We start from the raw sequence: 15,313 nt of genomic DNA on the forward strand, positions 1-15,313 counted from the left end.
TCCTCCTGGCTGTGCACGGGGGTTTATTTCCCTTCTGCAGCTGCTGGGGAGCCCGGCGCTGGAGCAAGATGGACACATGACCAGAAGTAAACGGTGTCATGTCACCCCTCTCCAAGGGCTTTTCCCACCATCCTCCTACCAACAGGGATTAGTTTGGCCCCCACCAAACCCAACTATCCTACAGTTGCATTAACCCAACATGTGGGACATTAACTCGGGAGAGGGCAGAGAGGCTGGTCACTGGCACATGTGGGGCCAGCAGCCAGCTGGCTCCCTGGGCTGTCCGTGCAGTTAAAACAAGCATTGCTCTGGCAGAAATGGGGCTGGGGCTGGGCTGTGGGAAATATTGTGGGGTGGCGGCTGGTGCTGACCCCCTGGGACTGGCTGTGCCTGTGGCACTGGGTGAGAGTTCGGTGATTCTTAGGGGCTGGATGAGGGTTTGTTATGACACCAGGACCAGCCCAAGACCAGGAGATGGGAAGAGGCAAGTGTGAGACCCTGGTGTGTCTGTGGGGATAGGGAGGGGGCATCTCCTGCCTGGCACAAGAAGCTCCAGACCCCAGAGAAGCTAGGCAGGAGAATTGTGAGCAAAATACTCTGTTGGTTGCTTCCCTCCCTCCTCCTTGTGCCCTAGAAGAGGAGTCGTGCCCCGAACATTCCTCTTATCAGTGTGAGCTCTGGGGGAGGGAAGGACAAGCCAGGGCAGGAAGAACTTTCTCTCTACTGGGCTTAGATGCTGGGTGTGGGCCAGGGAGGGAGGGGGATGGTGCTGAGCGGAGGGTTAGGTACAAACTGAGGGATCTGCAGTGGCCCCACACCGAGCTAGCTCACCAGAGGCGCCTCTATTCCCAAGGACCAGGCAGGAGCGCACCGTGTGTGTGTCCGGCTGCTGTGTTCTCCTGTGAGTAACTTTCCTTCCCTTCTCTGGGCCAGTAAATCATTGGTGACGGTGCCATAGGACTGGCTGCAGGCACTGGGTTTGCTTTCGGCCGGGAGGTGCCAGTGACTTGGGGCAAATGCTCCTTTGGGATGGGCAGAAACCAGAGTGTTATGGGGCTTGGGGAGGGGCAGATGTTATGAGGGCAGGGGAGGGGAGCTGTGAGGGGATGGGGGCAGGGCGAGAGGGGGAGGGATGAGGGAGGCAGGTGTTTGGTTTGGGACTGGAAACCCCTGGTCCAACAGGCTCCTGGAGGCGCCAGGCAGCACCGCTGGCCGCGGTGTTGAATGTCTGGTTTGTGGCTCCGCAGGCTCCCTGCCAGCCCCTGCACAGCCCATGGGGCAGCCCCTGAGCCAGCATGGCCAGCTCTTAGCATTGGGGTAGCTGGAGCGGGGGGCATGTGCTCCCCATTGGCTGGGCCAGGGCCAGGCAGTAACTGCTCCTGGGCAGTGTGGTGAGCAGGGCTGGCCCCTCTCCAGGCACCCTGGGGAGGCACCTCCAGCCCCTCCCCTTGCACCCAGTTCCCCCAGAGCCTGGCTGGCATGGCTGCCCCACTGCTAGCCCCACTGCTTGGCATGGTGCAGTCATGGGGCCAAGGGAAGGAGTGTCCTTGGGTGTGGGGATCAGATGAGAGTTGGAGGGGGCCTGGAGTGCAGAGGGCAGGACGGAGGGATACGGGATGTTCCAGGCCATGTCTGGCTTTAGTCACAGGTATCCCCAGGCTCCCTGACCTGCTCTGCACCCCATTTCTGCTTCCAGCATGACCCTTGGTCCAAAAAGTTTGTCAAGCCCTGAACTAGCACCATGCTCATCCCCTTATGACCCACAGTGCACCCCCCCCATCCTACCCCACCCCCTCTCTGCCTGCTGGGATGTCCTGAGACAGGCACAGGACTCTGCCTCCCTGCAGCCAGCCCCATCCCACGGGGTTCTGGCAGAACAAAGGGGGGGCTCTGGTCACCCCCCTGAGTTTCTGCCCCCCCTCAACTTGGCTTTCCTCCTCTGCCCCCGCTCTTCTTTGGGCAAGTTCCTTGCGAGGAGCCAGCCCCATCTGCCAGCCTCCCAGGGCAGGAGAGGCCAAACCACAAGCTTACCACAGGTGCCTGGCCTGACTCATCTCATTTCCCCAGACTGGCACCCAGGGGCATTCTCAACTCATGTCACCCCCCTCTATCACACAGGAGTTGGGTTTATCCCAAGTGCAGGCTGGGCAGCAGGAGCTGCCCTTACCTGGGCACCAAGGGGAGCCACCACAAAGGAAGACCCTGGCTATGTCTAGACTGGCATGATTTTCTGGAAATGCTTTTAACGGAAAAGTTTTCCATTAAAAGCATTTTCAGAAAAGTGTGTCTAGATTGGCACAGACACTTTTCTGCAAAAGCACTTTTTGCGGAAAAGTGTCTGTGGCCAATCTAGATGCGCTTTTCCTCAAAAAAGCCCCGATCGCCATTTTCGTGATCGGAGCTTTTTTGCGGAAAAGAAATCTCTGCTGTCTACACTGGCCCTTTTGCGCAAAAGTCTTTCGGAAAAAGACTTTTGCCTGAACGGGAGCAGCATAGTATTTCTGCAAAAGCACTGACAATCTTACACGAGATCGTCAGTGCTTTTGCGGAAATTTAAACGGCCAGTGTAGACAGCTGGCAAGTTTTTCCACAAAAGCAGATGATTTTGCAGAAATCTTGCCAATCTAGACACAAGCCCTGTGTTTATACCTGGCTTTGAACCAAGGACCTTTTGCATATTAAACAAATATGATAACCACTACACCACAGAAACACACTTCGGCTATGTTTAGACTGGCATGATTTTCCACAAATGCTTTTAACGGAAAAGGTCTTCCGTTAAAAGCATTTGCAGAAAAGAGCGTCTAGATTGGCACGGACATGCCAATCTAGACGCGGTTTTGCACAAGAAAGCCCTGATCGCCATTTTAGCCATCGGGGCTTTTTTGCTCAAAACACTTCTTAGCTGTCTACACTGGCCCTCTTGCGCAAATACATTTGCACAAGAGGGCTTTTTCCTGAACGGGAGCAGCATAGTATTTGTGCAAGAACACTGACAATCTTACATGAGATCGTCAGTGTTCTTGCTGACGTCAGTGTTCTTGCGCAAATTCAAGAGGCCAGTGTAGACAGCTGGCAAGTTTTTCCGGAAAAGCGGCTGTTTTTGCGGAAAAGCTTGCCAGTCTAGACGCAGCTTTGGGTGTCAAGAAACACCCCTTTATGGCCTTCTACTGCTGGATTTAAATTTGGACTAATATTCTGTTACTAATTCTTTGGCCAAGGTCTTGGGGAGAAGAGGCAGAGCAAGAGCAGGGAACAAGATACCCCCCCACCCCCACTACTTCTCTAGACATTCACTCCCAACACTGGGGAGGGGGGGGGCGCATGTCATATCCCCATCATTTTCCCCTTGCAGGGATGGACCTTTGGGGCAGGCCCAGACTCCCTGGCCTCTCACTGACCTTCTGTCACCTGCACAGAGAAACCCTGCTGGATTTTTAGTCACACACCTTAACCACTTGGCCAGCACAGCTGTGAATGCAACAGGGCCCCAGGGCCAGGGAAGCTGGTAAATAATCCCAGTGCCCAGGCCTGACGTCATCTGCCCCACAGAATTCACACAGCAAACCTGGCTCCCAACACACAGGGGCAGTTTGGGGGCTCGTTCCTGGGCCATGTGGGTGAAGCATCAAATCAGCCCCCTCCTGTGGGGCTGTGAGTGTTGCTGTCCCTGCTGTACAGACAGGGACATGGAGGCAGGGAGAGGTTCACTGAACAGACCAAGGTCACACAGTGAGTTAGAGCCCAGCTCTGCCCCCAGCTCCCTGCCCCACCCACCGATGTGCTGACTCCCTCGCTGCCAGGGGCTATTGGCATTGGCCTCTTCTCTCGGTAGCCAGGGTTCAGCCAGGACTGAGACTGGCACATTCCAGCCAGGGGCTGCCCAGGTCTGCAATGAGAACAGCGGCCAGGCCTCGCCCAACCCAGAGTGACGGGTGCAGGCCTTAGGCCTGCTGACTCCATGTTTCTGACCCTCGAGTGCCGTACCTCGGTGTTTTCGTACCTCGGTACCTTCAGTGGTCTGGACTGTCAGTGTCAGCGTCGTCTGGTCAGGGTTGTCCTGGTGCGCTCCTGACAGGACCTTTACTCCATCGGTGATAATAAACTTTTGGCTGCGTGCGTAACAATCGGTACTCCCTTTATCTAGAGTGTTAGACCCCGTGCACTTGGGTCAACACAAGAGATATCTGAGAGGCCCCGGAAACCACAGATGCAGGCAAGGATTGAAATCAATTGAGCAGGTTTATTGTCAAATGCGAAGCTCTACCAGTTGGTAACAGAGATCAGTACAATGTTACACCACTGGGCACTATGTCCCACGTTGACAAGGTACCAACACCAGGCAGGCCTATTGCCATATAACAGGTATTAACAGCAGTTAGTCAAAGTTAAGCTACTGTGCATTCTGTAAGTTTAGGCAATGACACCTGCAGTTCAGGCGCCTAGTGCGCCCCCCCCCCCCCCCAAGGTCGGCCGGAGAGCACCCTCTGCGGTGTCCTTTTATAGACAGGTACAAAAAACTTTCATCATTTCTTTACGTACCAGGTTACCACCCTCTGTTGCCTAGTTACTGTTGCATAAATTGCAAGGTTCGTCCCCTGGAGGCTAGTCTAATTTGCCCACAGAAGAGAGTCACACTTTCAGGCTGGGTCCAACTCAATTTTATTGTTTACAAACAATGGTCAGCCAAGGAGCTATTGCTCAAAGCAAAGCCGACCCCGGGCGTTGGCTAGTTAACTTCTTATATAGACTCTTAAAACTGTCGCGTATGGTGTGCTAAAACATAATTGGCTGTTTTAACTTTGCTCTTAACTTCCTTCTCAAGCTTGGTTCATTACCAAATAAGGCTTGGTACAGCATACAATAGCGCTTATAGAACAAGTATAGCAATTCTCGGAAGTTGCAGACTTAACAAGTACAACAATTCTCAGAAGTTGCAGACTTAAACGTGGAGCGTGCAGTTCTATTTTTACTCAATGGAGATGGGTTTAGCTTTCTGCTACATTACCACCCCTCATCTTATGGAAGGGGGGCTTACTTACTATCCTTCATGCTGTCAATCTCGACCCGGTCCTGAACCTAGGTCGGTATGTGCATTAGTTTTTAGGGAGTTTTTGTACCAAGACATTTCTTATTAAGATGTTCCATTACTCCCCTCTGGCTTACAGTCTGTACCCAGTGCCTCCCTGTGTCCTTCCATGCTCGACCTAACTTACACAATTGCACAGTTATCAATAGGGCTTCTTTCTTGGCTCCTGTTACTGAACCAAAGTCTTGCTCACTAAATTGCAGGCCTGTTGCTGTTTTAGGCCTGCTGACTCCATGTTACTGACCCTCAACTTACTACGTTCCCCCACTTTTTGTCCTTTTATGGGGAGGATGTTTACCCATCGTCCCGGAAAAGCATAATGTATGAACTGAAGGTGACCCAGTGGGCTAAACACTGTCATGTGGACACCTTTGTTGGACCATTCACACACTCATGCCCCATCTGTCCCTTAGTCTGCACATTCCCTCGTACGACTGATGGACAGATTTTATTTTCCAATTCTGTTAGGTCCCTTATGGTGGGCTTGGGAATGTTAGACCCGGGACCATACTGAAGAATGCAGGGTTTTTGTTTTGTTTTGTTTTGGTTTTTTTACTGAGTTTTAACAGGTCTCAAATAATTAATATGGAAATGGTGTATTTTTTGTAGAATATTTAGGCATATTTACACAGTGTGTATATGTATAAAAAGCATAACCTTATAACCATTTGTAACTTGGTATTGTGATTTGGCTCGTGTGGTATTGCTGATAGCCACACACACCAATTAGGGCATGTATAGTTACCGTTTTTACTATTCTTAATAATAGACTGAGTGTTTTTTAGTGATTTTAAATGTTGGTATAAGCATTGTTAGAGTGTGTCTCACAAGATTATATATATAAGAAGCAAAACAGAAATTTGGAGTAGTGACATTATAAATGAGGCCTTTTATAATAAATGTTTTGTACTCCATTACTACCCAGTGCTGTCCATTCATGTTATACATCAGCCTTACTGCTGGTGGTCACCCTCTGCAATAGACTTTTCTATGCAGGAACCAGGAATGGCTAGCATCTCTGTTCCAGTGGTTGCAGTGCTCTGTGACACCAGTCAATTGTTTCTTATGGATTATGTCTTCCAGACAACTTACTGAATGGACAGTAACCTGTTTATTAATTATTGCTGTGTCAGGATTCGGTATTGGTCCCAGACACCGAACAAAATTGTTTGGAATAATATGTGCCTCAGTTTGGGTCCAATGTCACTGATCCAAATCATGACGGGTAATAACAGGGTTTTATTTTTTAACTCAAGTTGTAGTTTTATACACTTAATTTTCTTTTGTGATTCTTTCTCTATTTTTTTAAACCCTTTTTTATGTTTGCTTCTAGTTGTTGATTTTTCACCTATTATGGCTAAACAATTTAGTAGTGCTATGCACATTGTAAATTATGTACAGCAAAAAAAAAAATACAATAATAATACAGTGATACAGCAACAATAGTGGTACAGCAAACAACAATTGGTTTTACATAATAGCTAAGTTTAAATGAACTAACAATGATTTCGAGCTGATTGCCAACTTAATTGTCCATATATGGGACATTGAAGTGAACCATCTTTTATTTATAAAGTACTTCATTTTTCTTCTCTTTTCTTGATGCTTAGGCATTTCTTCACTGTGTCCTGGTATCTTTTAGGGTATGTCTAAAAGTACAGCATCAGACAACAGGGCTTCTTGCGCAAGAGTTATTCCTCTCCCCATGAAGAATAAGCCCTCTTGCTCAAGAACTCGTCCACAAGGAGGCAGTGTGGACGGGCCACAGTGGTTTCTTGCTCAAGAAAGCCCTACAGCTAAAATGGCCATCAGAGCTTTCCTGCGCAGGAGAGCGTCCACAATGCTATGCGTGCTCTTGCAGAAAATGTGGCCCCCTGGCCTTTCCTCCTGGCTGTGCACGGGGGTTTATTTCCCTTCTGCAGCTGCTGGGGAGCCCGGCGCTGGAGCAAGATGGACACATGACCAGAAGTAAACGGTGTCATGTCACCCCTCTCCAAGGGCTTTTCCCACCATCCTCCTACCAACAGGGATTAGTTTGGCCCCCACCAAACCCAACTATCCTACAGTTGCATTAACCCAACATGTGGGACATTAACTCGGGAGAGGGCAGAGAGGCTGGTCACTGGCATATGTGGGGCCAGCAGCCAGCTGGCTCCCTGGGCTGTCCGTGCAGTTAAAACAAGCATTGCTCTGGCAGAAATGGGGCTGGGGCTGGGCTGTGGGAAATATTGTGGGGTGGCGGCTGGTGCTGACCCCCTGGGACTGGCTGTGCCTGTGGCACTGGGTGAGAGTTCGGTGATTCTTAGGGGCTGGACGAGGGTTTGTTATGACACCAGGACCAGCCCAAGACCAGGAGATGGGAAGAGCCAAGTGTGAGACCCTGGTGTGTCTGTGGGGATAGGGAGGGGGCATCTCCTGCCTGGCACAAGAAGCTCCAGACCCCAGAGAAGCTAGGCAGGAGAATTGTGAGCAAAATACTCTGTTGGTTGCTTCCCTCCCTCCTCCTTGTGCCCTAGAAGAGGAGTCGTGCCCCGAACATTCCTCTTATCAGTGTGAGCTCTGGGGGAGGGAAGGACAAGCCAGGGCAGGAAGAACTTTCTCTCTACTGGGCTTAGATGCTGGGTGTGGGCCAGGGAGGGAGGGGGATGGTGCTGAGCGGAGGGTTAGGTACAAACTGAGGGATCTGCAGTGGCCCCACACCAAGCTGGCTCACCAGAGGCACCTCTATTCCCTTGGGCCAGGTAGGAGCGCACCGTGTGTGTGTGCGTGTCCGGCTGCTGTGTTCTCCTGTGAGTAACTTTCCTTCCCTTCTCTGGGCCAGTAAATCATTGGTGACGGTGCCATAGGATTGGCTGCAGGCACTGGGTTTGCTTTCGGCCGGGAGGTGCCAGTGACTTGGGGCAAATGCTCCTTTGGGATGGGCAGAAACCAGAGTGTTGGGGGAATTGGGGAGGGAGCAGGCTGTCTCTCACTCAGGGTGTCCTGCTGGGGTGGGGGGAGGAGGGTTCCCTTGAATTTATTTCTCCCTATGTGTAGAATAAATGTTGTTGTGTGCACCAAGGCAGGTGCAGATGTGCACCACCCATAGAAACACAGGCTGCTGCCTGGGGTGGGGGGATGGGGGGAGGCTCTGCTAATCACCTGGGCAGCACCTGAATCTCTCCTGAGTGGCTGCTAAAGTGCTCAGCTTACAGGGAACATTGGTGGGGGGCCCATGAGCAACCCCAGCCCATGTCCACACCCCCGCCCAGGGCAGGTGGAGTCTGAGGCTCCCTACAACTGCCCCTGTGGTCCTTACCCCATTCACATTACAGTAAGAGCTGGCTGGGCAGTGGGGGGCATCCATGGACCCTCCATGTGCCCTGGGCAGGGGCTGCTAGGACCGGTCCATCAGCCAGGGGCAGCTTTTGAGCCCCCCCATCCCCAGGTGGATGGTCCTGTGATGGCCCCAGCTGCATTGGCATCTCAGGGCTTCTCCTCTCTGGGCAGGGCTCCAGCTTCTGGCCAGGGTGGGGCGGGGGCAGAGCGCAGGGGGAATGGGGAGGGGCAGGGGCGTCTGGGAAGAAGAGGCCAGGCCAGACCTGTCCACATTCAACACTGGGGGGGGCCCTTGGCCTCCTGTTCTGGGCCCCCCCCCCCAGGGGATGGGCAAAGGCAGAGGTTGCTCATTGTGACAGGAGTGTCCTGTATCCATGGCAACATTGCACCCCCTGACCTAGGGGCTAGCGACATGTGGGGTGGGGCAGGGATGGGCAACAGCAGGTGGGGCTGGTAATGTCTCAGCTCCCAGCCCTGGAGCAAAGGCTGGAGAGAGGCAGGAGGGGAAACTGACAGATGCACCTCCCCATCCCCACCTGTACCCCTGGGCCAGTGAGTGGGGAGAGGGGCCCCACTGGGGTGGGAATGTCCCAGCTCCCAGCGCACTGTCCAGGGGGCTGCAGGGTGCAGTGACCAGCAGAATCAGCAAAGGGCAGGAGGCAGGTGTGATACCAGCTCCCAGTAGCAACCCCCACAGCAGGGAGTCCTGGGGGGCAGAGGAACTGGGGGGGGGGGGTTCCTACAGCCCAGGGCAGGTTAATTGACTCCACAAGAACCCAGAGGAGCAGGAGCCATCGCCCCGCAGCTCCATGGCCCGCAGGGGGGAGCAGCTGCGAAGCCAGGCACACGCGTGGGGCAAAGAGCCCAGAGATCGCAGGGCGCTAGGACCCAGGGGGCGTCGGGCGGAGCAGCGGGGACACAGGCGGGGACTTGCAGGCGCCCTCGCTCCTCGCAGCCCCTGGGGAGAAGGGGAACCGGCGGGGGGAGGGTGTGAAGGGGCGGGGCTGTGGGCCTTTGGGGCGCGGGGAATCGGGGCGGGGAATAATTGTGGGACTGGGTGCAGAGTTGGGGGAGGGCGGGTGCGAAGGGGGCGGGGCTGTGGGCCTGTGGGGCGCGGGGAATCGGGGCGGGGATAATTCTGGGGCTGGGTGAAGAGTTGGGGGGGGGCAGGCTGAGCAGCCGAGCCCGGAGCAGGGAGGGAGCCTTGGAAACGGGTGTGAAATGGACCCAGCCCCCTTTGTAAACTCCCCCAAACTTCCCCCTTCACCGGGGGGGGCAGGAAAGTACCGCACCGCTCGCCCCATATCTCCCCCAGCCCAGAGCCTGCCCCCAGCTCCTGCCCCACACTCTGCACCCCCAGCCCCTCCCGCACCAGAGCTCCCAGAGCCCAGCCCCGCCCCCTGCACCCCGATGTCCTGGCCCCGCCCCCTGATGTGTGACCCCCCCCCAAGCCGCGCTGGCTGCGGCCCCTGCAAACGCCCCCCCCCTCGCGTGGGTCCGGCCCGGCGGCTGCCCCAACCCCGCCCCCATCTCGGCCCCGCCCCGCGTGTAACAATGGGGGGCGGGGTTTCGTCACAGCCGGGCTGGGGAGGCAGCGCCACGTGCCGGGGGGCTGGGCTGGCGCGCACTGCTGTTCGGCTCCCGCCAGTCGACATGTGGGGTCTCCTCCACCCACCCAGCGCGTGCCGATACTGACACGTGACCAGCCCCCACCCCCTCCCGCCTCAGTGCTGGTTGGTCCGAGGGGCGGGGCTGGGGCTGCAGGGACCCGCGGGGACACTCTCCGGGAAGGAATGAACAAACACTCAAACTATCTTACCCATTACCAAGATAGCTTCCCCAATTATCACCTCTAATACCATTAGCTCACAGACATTCCACTCTCCCCACCTCTAATATCATCAATTCACAGACACTTACCTTCCTTCCTCCCTCCCACCCCCCCCCCCCCACATTCCCCTCCTGTTCTGAAATGTGATTTGTCCTTTTCATATGTGTTCATTTTTTTTAATTGTATCCTTTGGTATATATGGTTGTGACTATTTTCTTCCACTATTTGATCTGAGGAAATGGGTCTAGCCCACGAAAACTCATCACCTAATAAACCATCTTGTTGGTCTTTAAAGTGCTACATTATCCTGCATTTTGCTTCTGTTGCTTTAGTCCTTATGGGTATGTCTACACTACCCCGCTAGTTCGAACTAGCGGGGTAATGTAGGCATACCGCACTTGCAAATGAAGCCCGGGATTTGAATTTCCCGGGTTTCATTTGCATAAGCGGGGCTCCACCATTTTTAAATCCCCGCTCGTTCGAACCCTGTGCTGCGCGGCTACATGCGGCACGAACTAGGAAGTTCGAACTAGGCTCCTCGTGGAATGAGGAGTAACGGTAGTTCGAACTAGGAAGCCTAGTTCGAACTACCTAGTTCGTGCCGCATGTAGGCGCGCGGCACAGGGTTATGCAAATGAAGCCCGGGAAATTCAAATTCAAATCCCGGGCTTCATTTGCAAGTGTGGTATGCCTACATTACCCTCCTAGTTCAAACTAGGAGGCTAGTGTAGACATACCCCCAGTGAGTTAGAGCCCAGCTCTGCCCCCAGCTCCCTGCCCCACCCCCCGATGTGCTGACTCCCTGGCTGCCTGTGGGCTGTTTGCGTTGGCCTCTTCTCTCGGTAGCCAGGGCTCAGCCAAGACTGAGACTGGCACATTCCAGCCAGGGGCTGTCCAGGAACAGCAGCCCATGCTGGGCTGCAATGAGAACAGCGGCGAGGCCTCTCCCAACCCAGAGTGACGGGGACACAGGGTGGTCACCTTGCACTGACCAGGGACCAGAGTGACCAGGTGTCCAATTTGAGACCAGGGCCCACAGTGCGCAGGGGGAGGGGGTGGGGATTCTGGGATGATCAGGGGCAGGGCGTGGGGGTGTGAAAAGGAAGTAGGATTCCCATGGGTGGGGGCCAAGGAGAAGGGGAAGGGGGCTGGACAGGAAGCAGGGGCCAGGGGTGGTGGTCACAGGGCCAAGAGCACAGCAGGATGGGTAGCAGGCTGGGGTCCCAAAGGGGCAGTCAGGGACCTTGGAGTACAGGGGCTCAGTAGGACTTGGGGATCTCGGGGGCAGTCGGAGGGTGCAGGGGGGATTGGCTAGAGGGTGGGGCCCCAGGGAGTCAGGGGGAGGGACCATGATAAGCCTGGCTCTTTGGGGAGGGGAACAGCCCCCCCCCCCCAGCTCTCCATAGTTTCCGTACCCGACGTGGCTCACAAGCCAGAAGTTTGCCCACCCCTGGACTAGCCTTGCTCAGAGCTCAGCAGGTGGCTGCTCAGGGCTGTGTGGGGTGCCCCTCCCCAGCTGCCACCTGGCCCCCTTCTCGTTTTTGTCGTGTGCTGGGGCACGAGTTAAGGCACATGCGTCTGTTGCCCCTTTGCCAGCACCCAGGAGTTTGGGGTCTGTGAATCCGCATCTCAGAGTGCGGGGACAGGCAGAGACACAGTGGGTGAGATGGGACAGGAGGTTGGATAGGGAGGGAGGCAGTGAGGGGGTGAGGAAGGGGGTAGAATAGGGAGGGAGAAGAAGTGAGGAAGGTGGGGCAGGAGGTGGGATGAGTAGTGAGGGAGTGGGGCAGGAGGTGGGAGGAGGAGTGACTCAGCGGGGGTGGGAAGGGGCCACGCTTCTGAACACTCCAGTGGTGCTAGTTCAGGGCTTGGAAAACTTTTAGGTCCAAGGGCCATGCTGGGAACAGAAATTGAGGGGCGGGGCAGGTAGAGAAGCCTGAGAGAGGCTGTACCCCCCCACAAGCCAAACATGGCCTGACCCATCCCCCTATCCTTCCCTCCGCACTCCAGGCCCCCCACCCAACTCCCATCTGCTCCCCACATCCAAGGACACTCCTGCCCTTGGCCTCATGACTGCACCACGCCGAGCAGTGGGGCTGGCATTGGGGCAATCTTGCCAGCCAGTCTCTGGGGGAATGGGCGGGGGGCAGAAGAGAGGGGCCGGGATGCCTCCCTGGGAGCCTCGCCAATGGCCAGCCCTGCTCGCCGCACTGCACAGGAGAAGTTCCTGCCCAGCCCTGGCCCAGTCGATGGGGCCGTACTTGTGGGCAGGCAGTGGGTAGCACATTCCCCACCCCCCAATTGTCCTAATGCAAAGAGCCAGACATGCCAGCTCAGGGGCTGCCCACAGGCTGTGCAGGGCCTGGCAGGGAGCCTGAAGAACCGCAAACCAGACATTCCACAGCCCGGCCAGCGGTGCTGCCTGACGCTTCCAGGAGCCTGTTGGGCCAGGGGCTTCCTGTCCTAAACCAGACACCTGCCTCCCTCATCCCTCCCCCCACCCTTGCCCTGCCCCCATCCCCTCACAACACTCCTCCACCACCCTCATAACTTCTGCCCCCAGCTACGGAGACCCTGCCTCAGTTTCCCCACCCGGCAGAGACAGAAGGAGATGAGGATCCTGCACCCCAGGAGCTAATCCGGGGGCTGAAAGCTCTCAGGTGGGCCCCACTCCCTCCTCTGCCCACTCCAGGTGTGTGAGGCTCCAGCCTAATTCCTTGGCCCAGGGTGCAGCGAGGGTAGCCAGTGGTCAGGGCAGTGAGTGGTGTGTGTGTGTGTGTGTGTGTGTGTGTGTGTGTGTGTGTGTGTGTGTGTGTTATACACCCGAGACTTCAACTGCTGGGACTGGGGTCCCTTCACAGCAGGCAACCTGGAGAAGGTTGATGGGTGCCCCAAGAAGTTTACAGGGAGAGCTTATTAAACCTCAGATTTTTATTGCTAGGATACACGATCCCTTCGCAGCGGGTAGCCTAGGGAGGCTGAGAGATGCCCCAATGGCTCTGTCCTCTGGAAGCGACATGATCCAATGCTAAAGCTTTCCCTGTATCTGTCCCTTATGACCGGCTGGAATTCTTTTGTTTTTGTTTGGTTCAGGTACAGCAGCATGGGTTAAAGTCAGAAACTTGACACGCACTGGCTTATTTGCAGGAGAAAGAAGAAAGAAAATAGAGAAAACTTGGTTCAATATATATATATATATAAAGTGAATGAGGGCACCAACTTATTTTCACTTTAATTTACGCAGCGGTCCGAAAGCAAACCGCGGGGATTTGATTGACAGAAAAATGGTTTCTCGGGGCTTTATAAATGGCTGCCCAATTTATAAATGAAGCAAAATGGCTGTTGCACCTTTGATTGACAAGCTAATGATTTTCCTGTGGTCTGATTGGATAATTGCTGACTGCTAGTTTCCAATGAAACAAAATGGCCACTCGGAGTGCTTCCATTAAGGAGGAAGTTTTCTTAAGTGTGATTGACAGACTAACAAGATACCGGCATTTACATAGAAGGGAACAGGGGTTCTAATAGAAGTTAAGTGTTTATTGCAGTTTACAGATAGATACAAAGACTCCCGGCAGTTTGATTGACAAGTTAATTGGGTTCCACAGTTTATAGCTAAGTGACCTTACCAAAGGCAGTTTTACAATAGAGATGAAGCAGTTTGACTTAAGAAACTGTAATAGAGGAACTAAACTTATAACATAGTAACAATTAAAGTGTACACATAAAGAAACACATTGCAGGTATAATTCTCACCCCTGCATTCCAGACTTGGCGTGGCCAGCGTCTTTCCCTCAATCCCTCGGGAAGAAGTAGGGCGAGGTTGGGCATCCCACGGACCTCGGGAGACAATCAATACCTGCCAGCAGGTGTAGGTGATTGGAGCTCAAATGGGGTGGGCTACTAAAGCCCTCTTTATACCCCTTGGGTCATGTAGGCTTCTTCCTGGTCTCAAGTGGCCAATTAGGAAAAATGGCTTTGAATGCCAAGTTTCCCACGAAGGGTGCAAAGCATAATTCACACCTGGGAAAGTGTGGACAATAGGCACTTCTGGTATGTGATGGGCAAAGATTCCTCTCCTGGGACAGTGCGGGCGTGTCAATTACTGGTACTAACCATCAGGGTGGCGGGAGGCCCCGGGTCGTCAGCTAGCCCATTTACTGTCTGGTTTCTATTTATAGTAGAGTCAGGGACAGGCAGCACATCTGTGTTCTCAGGGCATCAAAGGCTGACTGCCTTTCTCTTGCTCTCTGGGGAGGGGAGAGGGGGGAGGAGGAACACGATGGGGATCATGTCTGGCTACAGGCCTCTGGCCCCAGGAGAGGGGTTCCTAGGCTGAGTTCAGCACCTGTCTATTGCAGCAGGGAATTAGTCACCAAGCTCCATGAGAGCCAGGACTTAGGTCACATGCTCTGTGGGGGGCTCCCGTTGGCTGGCTCCGGTGGCTCCCTGCTCGCACGTTGGTGTGTGTGGGGCCCATTCTGAGGGGGTGTCTCTCCCGTTTCCTTACCCAGGGAGCTCATGGGCCCAGCTCAAGCTGGGTGGGTCCCGGCGCGTCCTGTGACTGGGCAGGCGCTGGTCAGTGAGGTGCCTGGCGATTGGTCTCAGCCCCTCAGGGCTGGTGTATGTGGCCCCCAGGCCTTTCCTCCCAGCTGCGCAGGGGTTTTATTTCCCTTCTGTAGCCTCTGGGGAGCCCGGCGCCGGCACGACTCTGGCGCAGACACAGCGAGGGGAAGGCGGGCGGGGACGTGACTGAAATAGGAGCAGCGGGCAGGGGGCTCAGGTGTGGGGCCTGCAAAGACACTTTGTGCTGATGGGGTATCAGTGGGTGTAGACCTGATATGCAGGGACATTGTGATGCTGCCTCCTCCTCCCCCCGTCCAGATGCCAGCTCCTGCCCAGGCCCCAAACCTCCCTGGACACTGGCACATGCCAGCCGGCAGCCAGTTGGCTCCCTGGGGTGTCCATGTGGTTAAAACAGGCCTTGGACTGGCAGAGACAGGGCTGGGAAATACTCTGGGAAATACTGGGGGGTGGCTGTCGGTGCTGACCCCTGGGACTGGCTGTGCCTGTGG

General features: G+C 54.8%; 1 protein-coding gene across 1 annotated transcript in view; it reads left to right on the plus strand.

Moving 5' to 3' along the window:
* Window positions 1–434: 434 nt before the first annotated feature.
* The window catches only part of LOC142821510 (zinc finger protein 688-like), a 43,821-nt gene continuing 28,942 nt past the window's right edge, over window positions 435–15,313 (plus strand). Inside the window, exon 1 of the mRNA XM_075912657.1 lies at window positions 435–901. The gene's annotated coding sequence lies outside the window, so the exon portion shown is untranslated. The remainder of the gene's footprint in view (window positions 902–15,313) is intronic.

Source organism: Pelodiscus sinensis, chromosome 31 (genome assembly GCF_049634645.1).
Source record: "Pelodiscus sinensis isolate JC-2024 chromosome 31, ASM4963464v1, whole genome shotgun sequence".
Lineage (NCBI taxonomy): Eukaryota > Metazoa > Chordata > Testudines > Trionychidae > Pelodiscus > Pelodiscus sinensis.